We start from the raw sequence: 17628 nt of genomic DNA, 5'->3' as shown, positions 1-17628 counted from the left end.
GAAAAGGAGGAAGGAAGAGGCCCTGCGCCCCAGCCCTGAGCTTATATTCAGAGTTTCTGATGCTAGCTTTAGGTTTAAATAGAGGGCCAGAGGTAATACATAGCTAAGCAGCCCAGGGCAACATGTGGTTCCATCTCGACCCACCATTATTCCTCATGTATTGGACTAACTGTATATAGAAATGTGTAAACTCTGTTTCTAGGAAATAAGCTCCTGCTTTGACTGACAAACACCAATCTCTCAACCTTTTTCCTTCTCTCAGCATGAGATTCCTGAAAGATTTCAATTTCATGGGATCCATCGTTTCAGTAATCTGAAAGCCAAAGAGAGGGTAGAATATTTGCATTTGACTGTACATTAACAACTATGATCAACGTATGCTGTTATACACACACGTGAAAATGTCATAATGAAATTCTTTATTGTGTGTAATCAGCATATGCTCATGTAAACGACGAAGAAAGAAAGAGCAGGATTTGGAGTGACCTTTAAAAGAAGTGGCAGCTTTTGGGGAATGTGCTGGCCAAATGCAAGAAGGTGGCATCATGGATATTTTCATTTTACAAAGAAGAAAGTAAAATTGACTCTAAACACAATGATTTATCCAAGGCCACTGGGCAAGTACTTGGCTGTGTTGGGATCTAAGTAGACATCTGTCACTGGCTAAGACAAGGTTTCCTCTGTATTCACAGCAGATATCCATGGCCAGGTTTGGGTAAAGAAGGAGTTACAATGCTTTAGAGAGGAGGCATTGAAGGCCTGGACCATGGTTGGTGTATGGGGGACCAGAGAAGTCATAAAATCACAAGGCAGGTCAGAGGATAAGATAAAGAACTTGGAAAATGACCAAATATGGAGGATGAAAGACAAGGAGGCTGATTAAAAGAGCTAGCCCAGGAGCCAGGAAGGTGGGTAACACTGCTAGGCATGGTGGGAGATGAGCTCATTTGAAGGTTGCTGTTTATATAAGAAAGGATCTGGTTTCTTTTATTACTGTTAGCAATCATTTATCACAGTTCTGTGAATGGAGCCTAGGGCCTTGTTTATGCTAGACAAACCATTCTATCACTCAGTCATATCTTTAACTTTCTTTAAGTATTGTATGCCATGAGTGAATTGGTACATCCAGTAGTTAAGGTGTGCTCTAAGACAACCAAAGTGAACTCTTTAAAAAGTCAGTGTTTGCGCTCTCTCTCTCCCTCCCTCCCTCCCTCTCCCTCTCCCTCTCCCTCTCCCTCTCCCTCTTCCTCTCCCTCTCCCTCTCCCTCTCGCACACTCACACACACACGGGGGGGGGGGGTGACATGTACACAGTTATGGTTGAAAGAACAGTAAAAAGGCACAAGGAAATGCAAGTCACAAAGCTTGAGTTTAGAATCTGAACTTGGGAAAACTTACAGACAGTATTCAGAGGCTGCCAGGACAATTTGACTACAGGTTGGGAAGTAAATGCTATGGGGAGACTTCTACTTATTTTCTCAGGTAGGAGAATGGTTGTGGTTAGAAGGGAGACAGTTGTTGAGAGACTCAGTTCAGAAAATTTAAACGTGTCTCATTGCATATATGCCTTGCAAGTAGCTCAATAAAAAAAAAGCATGCATATATGTGTAATGAAGATCAATAGAAACCTAACTGTGCACCTAATGTGTGTGGAAAATTGGCTGTGAAATCTTATGTGCTTTTTTCAATCTCTTTGAAATTTTTAAAATAAAAATTAGGAGGAAAAAGAATATGACTGCTATACAGTTAGAACTGAACAAAAGGGCATAGAAGGAATCTTCTGACCCCAGACACCTGGTACTTTCCCTAACACAACTACTCCTCCTATTTCTTGAAATTGTATCTGTATTTATGGATCCATATGTGTATTTGTGAGGGTTTATTTTATTTCATTTTTTTTTTTTTTGCAGCTAAATGGGTTCATTCTTTGAATGATTTTTACCTGGAACAGACTCTCTTGTATCTATGCAGTTAGGAGAATTGTCAGTTCAGTAAAAACAGTTAAGATAGAAGGGCTGTCTTCATCAGCTAGACATCCAAGCCCATCCTACATGTTGTGGGTATCAATCAATGTGCTTTACAGAAAAAACAGAGCATCCCCCTCATCCTGAAAGCTGGCTCTACAGATGTCGGTGAAGTGAGCTTGCACTGTGATGTTGGCAGCTCACTGGTTTCTCATTTCATAAGCCTTCTCAGAGAATGTTCCATCTGAATAAATGTAGATCTGCCTCATTCAGCACAGGTTTTAAGACAAGTGGCTTTTCGAACGACTATGATTTTAATCATATCATGCGTTGGACATCTGGATGGAAAGAAATTGCCCAGGCTTCCTGAACGTGCCCTAATAATAAGAATCACTTGAGTATTTGTCTAACTAGCTCCCAAGTTTATAACCATGCTGCCATAGTCAGCTGCAGAAATGACTGGAGCTCCAGTGTCAGCACTGTTCTGAGGGGAGGGATGGAAGACTCACTAATGATGCTACTTAAGGCCTGAGAAGACATACACACAAAAGGTAAGATGCCAGAAAATTTCTGAAGTTCAAAGACACAGGACACAGGCTCTCATGGGAGTTCCCACTCCCTGCCCCTCCTGATAATTGCCGCCTGTTGCAGTCTTTCGTGAGGGTGTCCGATTTCTAAACCATATGTAGCTTTGAATATGAAAACCTGCCCTAAATGCCAGCACCTGGACAAATTCAAATGGCAAACTCAGAAGTCAGACACCTCCCTGCAAATGGGAGGGGATTGGCCAAGGAATGAGACTTGGGAAACCAGATCTAGGATAAATGTGTGAAGAAAGAAAAAAAAAACCTAAAAGCAATGATATAATTAACAGTAGCAACAAAGTGGCTCAGATTCCTTATTAATTTATTAATTAATTTATCTATTTGTGGCAAAATGCTACACAGCTTGCAGATCTTGGGAGGTAGCCATCCCATTATCATTCCTGATATGGACTTGGATTTCTCAGAAATGGCTTTTAAAAAAATAAAATAACTGAAGAACTAAATGCCCACAGAAACAGTCCTATCAGCCTTGGTTACAGAGTTACTAGAAAAATTCTCAGATAAGAACCAGTGCTCTGTGAAACCTTGAATGCTCAAAGACCTACAAAGCTACACACTGACCTTAAGTTGCCTGCACTGCATCTAAATTAAGCCCAGAATGCATTTCAGTGATGTTTGAGTCTCAAGTAGGCAGTGGATCCCATTGACCTGTCACTCAGTGTGAAACCAGAAAGCCATCCTGCTCAACCCTGCCACCACCACCCCCCCCACACACACACACCATCTTCTCTAAATCAAAATGTTTCAGAGGTAGAGATGGGCTAGTCAAGTTTCTCTTGGCGTTTCAAGACAGGATCTTGCTATGTATTTCAAGCTGGCCTCAAATTTGTGGCAGTCTTCCCTCCTTGGCCTGTCTAGTGCTAAGACTACAAGCAGGGTCTCACCCAATCTTTTACACCTGAAGTAAAAAGCTAAGTGGGGAAGGGCAGAGAGTGGTGTGTTTGAGGTTCAATAGAAGCTCTAGGATGGAGAGGTGTCAGGGAGGATAGAAAGGAATCTCAAAAAAGCCCTTCAAGTCTGGTCCTTGAGTCATCGGTGGAAGCCTGGCACCAATTGCCAGTTTCCCAGTGAACTTCATGAAGTGTTTGTGCTTTCCATTTGCAGTAGTCTGCTTGCTTCAAGCCACTTCCATGTGCCCCATGACTAAGTAGCATAGATTGATAGACCACAGTGGTGAAGCCTAGTCCTCATATCACTGAGTGCAGATCTCAAGGCTCTTCTGTATAGTTTGTTGCAGCTCTGCCAAGCTCTTAAAGAGGTCACAATCTTGTCTTTTGTTTTGTTTTGTTTTTACTTTTAACTAGCCTCCTTTAAAAACAACATACATACATACATACATACATACATACATACATACATACATACATACATATAATGTGCAAGGTGCTAGAGTAAGTCTGTTAGCTATAACCTTGAATTAATCCTTGAATGAATGAATGAATATAACTCCAAGAAACCTAGTGCTACCATCAACATCATTTTAAATAAGTGGAAATTCACAAATCAATCATGGTGTCCCATCCCTGAAATCCTAGCACTACGCATCTGGAGGTAGGAGACCACCAGGGTTATCTTCAGCCACAGAGTCAGTTGTTTGAGACCAGCAGTAAATAAATAAATAAATATCAAACTGAGACCTAGAAAAGCTAAGTAACTTGAGCAGCTCACCTGTCTCATAGTAGAACTTCTGGAAGTTAGTAGACCCACTAGAATCCTTCAGATGACTTCTAACTGAAACTTATTTCTGCCTCTCTCCCCACCCATTCCATTATTCTGATGGTAGATCTCTTTGCAAAAGAGGTTGCCTGAGAGCTGGGCAGTGGCAGCACATACCTTTAATCCCACCACTCCAGAGGCAGAGGCAGGTGGATCTCGAAATATGTATAGTGTGAGTTCCAGGACAGCCAGGGCTACACAGAGAAATTCTGTCTCAGTGTGTGTATGTGTGTGTGTGGCGGGTGTAGGGGGTGTGAGGTGCCTGAGATACATAGCTCTACCCTGGAGGCAGCTTCGCTACTCACCTGGGTGTAGTAACAATTTCACTAGTGGTGACTATAGACTACAAAAAGCCTTTCAAAAGAACCCATAGTTAGATTACTGGCCATGGTCCCTAAGAGTGAGTGTTATTAGCAACTATCTATAAAACTTGAGCCATGTGACCCTCCCATTTAAATCATTTCTGGTAGAACTTTTCACTTAACCCAGCTACTGTGGCCTAAGTGGCTTTTCAGAATCTGTTTGAACTAGCTAGATGATTGCATATGGGTCACTGTAACCCAGAAAGGCTCATTAACATTAGGATATTAGCTTCTCTCCTGTAGTGCTATAAACTATAGATACGCCAAATTACATTGTAAGAACATTCAAGCATAAAAGAAGTTGTGGGCATAGAAAAGTCCTTTGGGGAGGGACAGACAAACACACACACACAGACACACACCCACACACCAGTAGAAATTGAAAAGTGACAAAAGTATTTAATTATAGGTAAATATCTCTTTGTAAAAGCTAAAAGCAAAGTTACTTGAACATTTGTTTTGGTTGCAGAGGGGGTGGGCAGTGATCTCTCTAACTCCAGGGTCTTTGGGCGAGCCTTTACTATTATTTGAGTGGCTGGGAGGGCCATGTGAGGAGCATCTAGCAGGCAAGGGGGTGGGGGAGGCTGAAAAAGACGGGAAAAGAAAAGTATCAAAAGCAAAGGGATAGGAGGATAGAAAATGAAGGGATCAGGTGCAGAAGAAAAGACAGATGCAAAGATGTTTGAAACGGAAACGACAATGGGTGGAGTGTGTCATTGTCAGTGAGCTCCTCATCCTGATAAAGTCATTTCGGTTTATTAACCATCACTGGGGCATTAGAACACACACACCAATAATGGACTCAATCGTGGTCATTTTTCCTCTTTAAGTACCAATACTTTGGGACATTCATTTGGTAGAGATGGCATTTTTAAAATGGTTTCACATTCCATAGCTTTCTGAAAAGAAATGTCCTGAATATGTTTTTCTAGAAGTAGTGATGAAATAGACAAAGGACTTCCTTGTGAAAATTGGTTACTCTCTTTCAATAGGTATATAGGTATGTGCTGGCTATGGGTATATATTGTGTTTCATGTGTTATGTTAGAGGCTATGGCTGCAAGAGTAGATACCAACTAGGAGTATTCTTACAGAGCTTGTTGTACCTTTAACAGCCCATTTTGAAGGGGTCATAGGTTAATCATTCTTGGATCTAGAACTATGTTGGGTTACGATGCAGTGAAGTCTTTGAGGGTCTTGAGTATAAAATAGGCAGTTAGGTCTTATAATAAAAAGACTAAAGTTATCAATTGTCACTTCATGTCACTGTCACCATGCTCTCATCTGCCATGGGGTCCTTCAGTGACTTTTCTTTCCCATAGAGTGTTGTAATAATGGTTGGTCACTCCAACACATTTCCCCTTCTCTGATTTCCAAACAGCTTTCCTCTCTATGGTGGCAATTGTTGGATGGATAGCTTCCAAAAGAAGTAAGGACTCCCAGAGTTGGCAGGAGACTGGTGAATGTTTAACACTGGCTCTCCCAGTAGTGGGGAACTGAAGCTTTGATTTATAGCATTCTGTGGATTTCTGTGGTATAAATATTCCCATCAGGGCCAATTTCAATTTCCCAACCTGACGTCACTAGACAAGGAATTGAGCAAAGTTGTACAACAGCACACCATTGTACAGTATTTCCACCACGCAGATACAATAGATGCAAATAACCTCAAGACTATTGATAATCACAAAGTGTGGTCAAATAATTAGAAAGTGATGAGTTTTGAGAATTCACTAGCTTTGTCTTTAATATAACTTAATTGTAAGCTCATATAATTCAATTTTTAATAATTGCCGTCTTTAACAAACTGGCTCACAAGATGCATGTAAACTGGTTCCTAAAATCTAGCTACGTGTGGCATCGTCTCACTTTTAGCTTACACATAAAAAGCAAGGCTGTATAGAGAGAGTCCCCACCTCTATTTTAACCAGTGCAGCACCACTACATAAACATGTTATGCATACCAGGATTCTGTGTTTGAACAGAGTGGCCATATCTTTTTTAAATTATTTTTGAAAAGCCATGGCATAAATGGTTTTATAGCTCCTTGAACCTAGAGTGTCTTTTCTACTCATGATCCGATTTCACGCATGACATTTTTACATGACCCAGATGTTATAGGTATAGATTTTAGTTTATTTTCCTGTTCCTATGGTAAGATATCGTGACAGAAGCAACTTAAGTGGGAAGGGGCTCATTTTAGCTCACAGTTCCAGGTTACAGTCCTCTATGGCAGGGAAGGCAAAGTATCAGAAACTTGAAACAACTATCCACATTATATCTGCAGTCAGAAGAGAACAATGAATTCATCTATGCTAGTGCTCAGTTTGCTTATACAGTCTAGGGAATAGTGCCACCCACTGTGGGCAGTTCTCCTCACCTCAGTCAACAAAATCAGGAAAATACCCTTAGATATGCCCAAAAGACCCATCTTCCAGGTAACTGTACCTTTTCTCAAGTTGCAAACTTAACACTAACTCTCACAGTATACCAACTGGGTACTTTTTGATAATAAATCACAAAGACACTTATTTTTTTAAAATAATTACTTGGTATACATAGAAATTTACCATTTATTAAAAATAAAAACAAATCTGTATGTTACTAAGATGAATATGCTTATTTATTTGTACCCAAAGACTAAAATGTTAGCTGAATATTTGATACTGCAGGATAGAGAGCATCTTCAACAACCAGAATACTGCTACATATAATACACAAGAGGCTCCACTATGAACCAAGGCATTTTGAAGGAGCATCAGTTGCCATTGCACAGTGTGGCAGTATGAGGGGCACATGCTGTGTGTGTTCAGCACCAAGGCTGCAGTTATGTAGCACAATGTAAGACAGGCAAGCACTGCTAGAAACATGTAGGATTCATTATGGGTTTGGTTTTGACTTAATTTTGGTTGTCGTTCTCTTGGAAATTTTTACCTTTGCAAGATTTTTCCCATCTTCTCCCTTTAGCTGCAGGACTTCATTGGACATGGTTTCAGGAATGATGTCTTAAGTCAGCCATATCTTGTCAGCATCTCATTCTTCCTTTTATTCCTTTGCCCCGTTTTAATTACTCAAGAGTCTTAATCCCATTAATTCCACTTTTACCTTAAAACCATAACACTGAACACTCACACCCAATTTCATACTATACTTTAGAAAAAAAATCTAAGTTTTGGTGGATTGCTAAAATTGCCCCCAAAGAGAGACACCTGATGGTTCTCTCTCTCTCTCTCTCTCTCTCTCTCTCTCTCTCTCTCTCTCTCTCCCTCCCTCCCTCCCTCTCTCTCTCTCTCTCTCCCCTTTACACAACACATTTGTTTTTCTTGAATAAAAATGAAAAGCTACTTCTAGGAGACGTTTGCTTACTCTTCCCCCTGAATGCAAGCTTTTCAGCCATGGACAGACATGGTAGGAGGCCACAAGGGTGTGGATATGACACAATCCTTTTCTAAAGGCAAACTCACCCTCTTGAGCCTGCCAGAGAAATTATTTTTCCAGGAAAACTAAACAGTAAGCACATACTTGGATGTTCCTTTCAAGCCCTTTCTATCCCATTAAGGCCAGGCAAGAGCCCAAATGATTTGCTTCACTGCCTATCATAACGGGGCGTATGGGACAGAACCAGCAGGGAACTAGTCTCATCTCCCCCTGCAGTGTGAACTAATAGAGCAAAGTTCAGAGGCACAGGCTTGCCCTGAAACTGTAGTCTGGGAAGCTGAGGCTGAGGCCACCCAGGACTCCTCCAGACACATACACACGAGTTCTCGTTCTCTCTCTCTCTCTCTCTCTCTCTCTCTCTCTCTCTCTCTCTCTCTCTCTCTGTCTCTCTCTCTCTCTCTGTCTCTCTCTCTCTCTCTCTCTCTCTCTCTCTCCTCAGTTCAAGGCGGCAGCTCACCAGGAGAGTATCTGGAACCAAAAGTGGATCAGTAGAACACAGTACATGGGAGCTGGTGGCCCAGGAGGCCACAGGATGGATACAATGATGATTGTGCTGGCCAGCCACCAAGTCTGCTGAGTACAATGTGTTTAAATGCAGATGAGCTAGCCAGTGGCCCAGAAGCTGATCTTTCCTGCCTGGCAATCTACTTTGCAGGCCTAGGTGTAGTGTAACTTTGCTCACTAGGTTCTGGGCAGACTCCAGATACGACCAACAACATCTTGACCCTATTTTGCTGAGGGTTGTGGCTCACTATCTGAAGGCTTCAACTGTAAGGAGGTATGTGTGCATGCCCAACACATAAAGCAGACCCAAAGACAAACTCTGTCTAGTCTGTGCCAAGTTAGACAATAAATCTTGCTCAATTCCCTGGTTCAAATACCTTTGGCTACCTCTGCAAGCTTAGTCTATTCTTGATCCAAGGCTCTTTGGCTAAGATCCCTGCACAGTCGGCACTCTTTCCTCTTCTCCATCCAGAGTGAGCTCACTCTCCCTCGGCTACCCTCAAAGTCCTTCTTCTTCACAATTGGAATCCTGTGAACCAAAACCTGAATCCCCTCACCAAAAACAAAAAAAAAAACAAAAAACAAAAAAACAAAAAAACAAAAAAACAAAAAACAAACAAACAAACAAACAAAAAACTCTCTTTTCTGACTCTTAACTTTCTTTGAGCCTGGACTCCTAAATTCTCTCAAACATTCTAGCACTTGAAATATGGGGCATTTAAATGCTCTCCAAGAAGGCCATTTCATATCTGTTGGGTAGCATCCACTGGCAGATCCCCCATGGAAGACAGCAAGTGCTAGTGTGAGCATTCCCCATAGTACTTACTTTTGATTGGGAGGGTTGTTGACATTTAAATCTAAGTTACCAACAAAAATACAGTCTCTTTAATGAACTAAAAGAAAGAAAAATCAGCTTATCTTTTACAAGTCCCTCAGAGTATCGTGGATTGGTTAGGGTAAGTATAACTTTAGAAAGAAAATGAGAAGTCGTAGATAAATTTTGATACAGTGTCCAAAGTCTCATAATAAAATGTATTTTCCCAAGAATTGCTGGAAAGAAAGGCTAACGGCCACTGCAAAATGGCAAATCCAAGAGTCACAAAAGAGCCTCGTCTTTCACCTGTCCAAGTAAGGCCTTCACATTGCCCATGAGCTCCTGTTGGTCCATTTGGGGCCAAGACTCCAATGTGCTTCTCATTGCTACTTTCTAAAGTGGGCTCCTGCCCATTACCTCACTTGCCTCTCGCCCTGACCCTATGAGGTAGGTAGGATGACTATTAGCTTGCCTTTGGCTCTGTTCTGAGAGAGTCCCAGGAGGCCAATTTTGTACAATTGTAAGTTGACAGATTTGGCTTCATTTGAACATGCTAACAAAACTCAGCCTGATCCAATCCTTATGTAAAGGGAAGATTCGTCATGCAACATTGACCTAAGCTAGGCAGAGAAAAGCCTGATCATAAGGGAATGATTGGGGAAGGGAGGCATCTTGGAAAATTTGCTAATTCTACTCCTCCTTTCTATTCCTAGAATGAAGCCCAGGCTTTGGAAGGGGAAGGCTTGTGTTAATTTATTCATCCAGCTGCCCCTGCCTCCACCCCACAAATGCAAGGTTTATATGCACATGTGTGTGTGTTTGGGTACAAGCAAAGACCAGAGGAGCACATCAGATAGCCTCCTCTATCATTCTCTACTTTATTTTTTCAAGATGGGATCTCTCATTGAACCTTGAGCTAGACTGGTAGCCAGCAATTCCTAACTATCCTCCTGTCTCTAGCAACCCCCCCCCACCAATGTCCTGGTGTTAAAAGATGTTTTTACCTGGGTACTGGAACTCCAACTTAGGTCCTCATGCTTGCACAAGAAGTTCTCTTACATACTAAACCATCTCTTCAGCCTCCAGAATTCTGAGTTCTTCATTTCTATAGACAGGATACTAAGGACAAACAGCCGTATATTTAGCTTCATCTCCTCTACTTCAGGAATTAGCAAAGCATTCCCCTCATGGGCCTGTCTATGCCGGGGAGACTGGGGGACAGAGAAACCTGAGGTGTCACCATAACCTCTAGATGTTTACAGTTTCTCTGGGAGCTAAGCTAAGACACAGGACACAAGGAATGGGTGCTACCAGGGATTGAAGAGGTAATAGGGAGAACGGATATGGCTGGGAGAAGTCTAGAGCATCAGAACAGAGCAGTTCTGGGGAGCATGTGCTTTGGTGTTGGACCTGACATCATCATCAACATAAACCTTGAGAAAATCACTGTAGTTGATTCATAGAGTTGGGAGTTAATGAATACTAATATATTATTATTGAACAGATTAAAGAAGCATGGTGCCATGCATGTAGTGAAGGACTCAACAAATGGTTCTGTTAACAAGTTTAAAGGTAGGCATGTAGTCAGTAAAATGCCTAACATGGGTTCGGCCCAGGTTAGATTATAAACCAGGCTTGATGGTTCAAGCCTGTGATCTCAGCCCTGGGGAGATGGAAGCAGCAGGATCAAAAATCCAAAGGTCATCCTTAGCTATATAGGGAATTGGAGGACAGTAAGCAACAAGAAATCCAGTCTCCATTAAAGGATAGAGTAGATTTGGAGACACTGGAAAAGGATAAGTTAGTATAAGTCACTGAACTCAGCGAAGTGGGTTATGATATTGGATTTGCTAAAGGTGACAGACTCTCTTAGGGGAACAGAGAAGATAAACTTCATTGGACTAGGTACATCTACATGGTGAATGGTTATCATACATAAGAATGTAAACACAAGTGAGAAACCACTGGACATTTGTGAACAAGACAATAGTTTGAAGGTTGTAGTTTGAGAACAAGATCACCCTGTCACAGACATACCTGGTGGCTTGGAAAGGAATTTAAGGGCATCCCATTGTTTTGGAGATGAATCAACATAGGCCTGGACTAGAGATACGGCAGTGAGAACAGAAAATCCATGAGAATATTTTTCATGGAAAAGTAACTGGCCAGAGTGGGTAGTTAGATATGGGAGATAAACTAGAAAGGAGGACTCAAAAGGGGTTTCAAAGTCTCAAGTTTAGCTCGCTTTCAAAATGGTAGTACTACTCACATAAAAATGGGGTTCACAGGGCAGTAGGGGAGCCAAGCCTGATGATCTGAGTTTGGTCCCCACCACCTACATGGTAGGAGGAAAGAACAGACCCTCAGAAGTTACCCTCGACCTTGTACACACAACTGACCAAACACATGCATAGAAAGCAAGCAAATTAATATTTCCTAAAGGAGGGTAGACATACGGGGATGATGACAGACTCAGCACTCAATTAGTAGAATTTACAGAAATGTCTAGAAGAAAATACCAATACCTGTGCTCTAACCAGTACAATGTCTTTCTCTTACTTCCTGACCGAGGGAGATATAATTCCCGGATAGATAGATCATTATATTGTCTATAAATATTAAGGAATGTGTTCCTTCCCCTCGGGTACTATTCATTCTCTTGTTTGTTCTATTGTCTCCTACTGAGGATTTCATTCTTGTAAAACCTTGACTAGTGGGACTGCAGTGGAATGTGACATTCCTATCTTGTTGGAGGATGTTGTTTTACTATTTTTGAGACAAAGAAAGACTATCTTTCCCAGGCTGGCTTCAGAATCCTGGAAAAAATAAACCTCTAGCTTCAGTCTCCTGAGGGCCTGGAACTATAGGCATATTTGTGCTTTCTATTGTTAAGTTTCAGGTTCACATAGAAAGGCCCAAGTCTCATCATGGTTTCTTCATGTCTTGCTCTTAGCTTTAAGGGAGGGAACAAAACCTAGCAAATAAATTTTTAATCCTTCTGTAATATTAAGATGAGGAAATTGAGGGACAGAGAAGCTAAGAATCTTGTCCATGGTCACACAGCCAGAAGGTACTCAAAGATTGAAACTTGCACTCTCTAGCTTCAGAGACTGGTATCCAATCTACAATGATTGTTTAACCTTTAAGGATAGAGTTTTCTATAAATTTGTGAGATACTCAAATTAAAACATTATGCCCTTAATTCCCAATTTCTCCAAAGGTATTTCTGTTTGTTCATTTGTTTATTTGTTTGTTTGAGACAGGGTTTCTCTGTGTAGCACTGGCATCCTAGAACTTGCTCTGTAGACCAGGGCCTCTCAGAAGGTTATTTTATTTTTATTTTGTCCTTCTTTGTCTTTTTATTTTTTAGTTGGTTGGTTTATTTTATTTTATTAGGTATTCAGTTTACATCCTGCTCACTGCCCCTCCTCCCAGTCACCCCCTTCAACAATTCTTTCCTCTCCCCTTCTCTTCTGAGTGGGTGACCCTCCCCTGAATCCTCCTACCCTGGCACCTCAAGTGTTTGCAAGGCTAGGTGCTTCCTCTCCCACTGAGGCCAGACAAGGCAACTCAGCTAGAAGAACATATCCCACAGACAGGCAATAGCTTTTAGGATAGCCCCGGCTCCAGTTGTTTGGGACCCACATGAAGATCAAGCTGTACATCTACTAGATATGTGTGGGGAGGCCTAGGTCCAGCCAGTGTATGCTCTTTGGTTGGTGGTTCAGTCTCTGAGAGACTTGAAGGTCCAGGTTAGTTGACTCTGTTGGTTTTCCTGTGGCGTTCCCCTTCCCTTTGGAGACCTCAATTCTTCACTCTTAGGTTTTTGAGACAGGACTTGCTATGTAGCCCAGGCTAACCTCAAGTTTAGTGTATATATACCAGGCTAGACTTGAACTTGAGATTCTCCTTGCTCATCTTCCCAATTGCCAGATTTACAGGCATGCGTAGCACTTCATATAGCTTTCTGGGAACAAACAGTTGATCAGCTTTCTCAAATACGTTGAAGTCCATTTATAAAAGTGATAATATACTTTTCCCCTTTAATATGCAAATTAGTGAGTTGTATTGATACATTTTCTAGTGGAGAATCAACATTATATTTCAGGAATTTACCATATTTGACTAAAATCCTACTTGATATTTTCTTCTTTCAAAAATATAAGACTGATGTGTTGCTAGCATATTTAGAAGTTCTGTACAGAGTTGCCTTTCTGTCCGTCCTCCAGTTTCAGACGGGGTGATAATAACTTTGAGAAGTCAGGTACAAGCTTTTCAGTGTTTCCAATGCTCTAAGGCAGTGTGTTGGGTGGGGTCGTTGTGTGCTCTTGAACACTATATAATTTACCAAAAGTCTATGTGTGTGTGCACATGCAAGAGAAATGAGGCATGTATATCTTCAGTTCTATATCTGTTTGTTCTCCAATTTTGTCAATTTTCATGGTATCCATCTAGATTCTAAATGTCTTGGCATATAAACTATCTGTTACTTATAATTGATGCCCTTACACAACTATTAAGACTATTTAACATTCTCCTGCAGTTTTCCTACATTCTCTTTGTCTCTCTCCCTTTTCCACTATTGGGTTTTGTTTTGCTTTGCTTTGCTTTGCTTTGCTTTGCTTTGCTTTGCTTTGCTTTGCTTTGCTTTGCTTTGTTTTGTTTTTACTCTTTAGTGAGTTGTTCTTCAAATAAACTTGCTAACTTTCACTTATGTTCATGGTCTTCCCAAAGATAAGCTATTGCTTGTATTGATCAACTTTCCATTTGGGTATGTATTTTATAAATCTTTTGCAACACTCACTCCCACAAAACCATCTGTGTGGAGTGTCCTCTCCCCAGTCCCTCCTCACTTGGCTAACTCCTACTCATTCTTTGGTGCATGCATCATGTCTTTTAGGAAGCCTTCACTGACTCTCCAGTGATTTAAGTGCTGCTCCTCTGGCCTCCCCCAGTACCTTCAAGCTCCTATCACCCTGGGTTATAATTAGCTATCTGCCAGTCTCTCCCTTCCCTATCACACTATGAATTCCTTAAGGGCAGCAACCATGTCTAATTCATAATTGTATCTCTAAGTACCTAACATGGAATTTGACATCCAAAGTAGGACTTCTGATGGAAATTGGCAGGCAGAGCCAATGCCCCAGTCATGAGCTGGTATGCAGTTACAACAAAGAAGTTCCCATCACAATCTGAAGGTCTGAGGTTTGGTTTGGGGGTTTATTTGTTTGTTTACTGTTTTTGTTGTTTATTTGTTTTTAAACATAGACTCTCTATAGCCCAGGCTATCCTTCAATCCAGGATGCTACTGAATCATGGCAATCCTTTTAGCTCAGCCTCTTGAGTTTGGGATTATAGGCATGAGTTAAACCACCAGGTGGCTTTCTTTGGTTGGTTTTTAGAAAACAATCAAAGTCCTTTCAAGGTATCATCCCAATGGCCATCCCTTTGTGAGATGCTCTCTTTCACCCCTGCCCTTTAGCAGAGTTCTGGTCAATTCCAGTCCAAAGGATGCATAGCCAGGAATGAGCCTACTGGAGACAGTACCAACTACAGTGATGGACTGCAGACTGCCTTGTGGCTTTGCTATTTCAAAGCACTTTTCCTGTGTGGGGCCTTATCTGAAGTGAGGGTGAAAGGCTTCATCCCTTCTACTTCCCTTGTCTCCAGTCTCATCTGAAACACCTATCCTGGGCTATTCTTCCCTCAGCTTCTTTCTCTCATCTACCACTAACCATGTAGGCTTTTATAACTTGAGTCCAGAGGGTTTTTTTTAATGTGAACTGAAATAGTAGTTTGTGAAATTTGCAACACCCGTGCATGGCTGCCCTAGGTTTTCTTCTGGAAACTTCTGTGGTTAGCAATCAGATCCAAAGAAAGCAGAATGCAGGCTGAAGCGAAAAAGAGGCATAGAAAAAAATCACAGACTACCGTCAGCATTAGGGCTGACTCCTGCCACTTCTCAGCCTACACCTCCACCCCAAGCTAAACTATTTCTCAAGACAAACATCAAACTTGTGAGTGAGATTTGTCTTATTCACTGTGAATTTACTTCCTAAGAAACTTAGTCTCCAGAGATGCTGAGAAAGGATAATGGGCTTATGCTAGTCTATCTCCAGTATCCAGACCATATTTTATGTGAGGGGTTCCATTCACCATTCTTTCTTTCATTGTACAAACACTTGATGAACACTTCTGATGTTTTACAAAACACAGTCTTGGGGATTCATCATCATAGACATGGAAATTTCCAACCATCTCCCCTCAAATTATTGTTAATAGACCTAGTTTCAACTTCTTAATATTCCTAAATTTTGAGGTGTTGTAAATGATGGGAAGGAATGGGCCAAAAGTTAGTGAGATGATGGTCTGCCCATAAATTGTACTGTGGAGTCAGTTAAGTATGGTTAAACAAATCAGGACACCTTGAGAAAAAGACCATCAAAGGAAATGGCCCTGTGGCATGGATGTGAGAGAGCCAGGGGGGAAAGCCTGACCAATGTCTTCCTTGCATCCCTCTGCCTGGACAGCCTGGAGAGTGTGCTTTAGAGCATTGTTTCCCTCTACTGTTAAAGCTGCAAACAGTGTGCAGACAGCAAATGCTTCCTTCCACCTACAGTGCAGTTCTCAGGGGCTCTGTGTGAGCAGCAGGTCACCTGAAATCAAGGCGAGGCAGTGTGGTCAGAGCTAAGGAGGGTGTGCTTCTTGCTGTCTGTGCTACAGTTGATGCATTGCCATCTGTCTTTCTTTTGCTGACTCACTGCTTTCATTTGGGTTGGCAGTTCTTTTTGCTGTTGGCTGCAGTCTTTAACTGTTTACAGAGGGCTGAGATGGATGGAGAATTAGGGGCTTTGCATTCATTCCCTGAATGAAATCCTACCCAGGTACTGTGGGCCTCTTGTCGGGGTCTGAGGCCAAGGCCCTTGGATTTTGATGGATGGTGGAGATTAAGTGTAGGGTAACACATCATTTAGTCTGATTGCAAGGCCAGATTTCTCTCCAAGTTCTGCCAAATGAGCTGGGAGGTCATGTGAATTGTCTGCCCAAGCACAAGGGAGCACCATGCCTTTGAATTAGAATAAAGATCAATGATACATGAGGTTTTGGGTTGTCAGAGAACTTGGAGTGCCTAAATCCTGTACTTCATTCAAGGTACTCTCGAAGCTTCACTTCAGGCATGGAAGCCTTCCATGCATACCATTTTATCTGCACGGTCCTCCTCATCACCTCTCCAAAATGCACTCACCCACACTTTGCTTCTGTCTTATCAGCATTTGACTTCTGTTGTTCACTGTCCTTGCCTTCTACTGCCCTTCTGGAGCCATCCCTTGGCAAATCTGGAGAGATCTGTTCATTATGGTGGGTGAGAAATATCACCAAATACATCACACGACTCTGTTCTAAGAAATGGAAGAAGAGGTACATCCATAGAAAGAGAAATTAGATTGGTGATTACCTAGGACTAGAAAGATTGGGGGATTCGGGACTGGGATGAGGATAGCCAAATGAGGCAAGTTCTTTTAGGATGCTGAGAATATTCTATAAGTGATTGTGGTGATGGCTGCACAACTCAAAATATTAAAAAAAAAAATCACTGAATTCCATACTTTAAAAGGGTACATTGATTGCATGGTGTGTAACATATATCCCAATGAAGCTTTAAAAAACTGGCCTCTCATACCAGCTACTACTTCAGTAAGAACATGAACAGTCTCTTTAGACAGTTCTTCTCAGACTATAAAAATGAGAACCAAGAACTTGGACAAATGTCTCATAAGGATAGATCAGTGGAAGAAAGCCTTGTTAATACCCACAAACCTTTGGGACTTTTCTTATTGGCTTTAAATTTCTATTTAAAGACAGAGTCTCACTAAAAGTCTAAGCTGGCTTCAACCTTGTGATCCTCCTGTCCCTGCCTCCCTAGTGCTGAGATTATAAGCATGTGTTACTACACCTAGCTTGACTAGCCTTTATAGAAACCCCAAACCCTAATTTACAGGGTCCAATAATTTTTGATTGGAAAGAGCCTTTGAGCATATGCCACTCTGATCCCCCTGGAAAATGTTTCGTAAGAAGTAACTTGACTGTGTCACAGAGCATGTCAGTGGCAGAGCATAAAACAGAATCTGATGCTCCAAATACCTACTCCTTGAGATTTCTCCTGCCTGACTTCTCCCATTTCCCTAGCCTCTCCAAAGCAGTGCCTTTCACATTTCTGCTGAAACT

At 41.6% G+C, this 17628-nt stretch overlaps 1 protein-coding gene and 1 long non-coding RNA gene across 7 annotated transcripts in view; one reads left to right on the top strand and one right to left on the bottom strand.

Moving 5' to 3' along the window:
• Positions 1–17628, bottom strand: part of Gm35988 — a 103869-nt gene that overhangs the window by 21775 nt on the left and 64466 nt on the right. Inside the window, exons 1-2 of one of the 4 annotated variants that reach the window (XR_882308.3) lie at positions 16649–17174; positions 10407–10521 (exon numbers count right to left, since the gene is read on the bottom strand). The exons of 2 other annotated variants lie outside the window; for them this stretch is intronic. This is a non-coding gene — a long non-coding RNA (predicted gene, 35988). Of the gene's footprint in view, positions 1–10406; positions 11808–16648; positions 17175–17628 lie in introns of those variants that run through there. One more of the 4 variants, XR_391684.3, reaches the window with a different exon arrangement.
• The window catches only part of Plac1 (placental specific protein 1), a 170118-nt gene that overhangs the window by 94157 nt on the left and 58333 nt on the right, over positions 1–17628 (top strand). The window lies entirely within an intron of this gene.

The sequence above is a fragment of the Mus musculus genome, chromosome X (genome assembly GCF_000001635.26).
Source record: "Mus musculus strain C57BL/6J chromosome X, GRCm38.p6 C57BL/6J".
Lineage (NCBI taxonomy): Eukaryota > Metazoa > Chordata > Mammalia > Rodentia > Muridae > Mus > Mus musculus.
The sequence above is the reverse complement of the archived record's forward strand: the minus strand, read 5'-3'. Positions and strand labels throughout refer to the sequence as shown.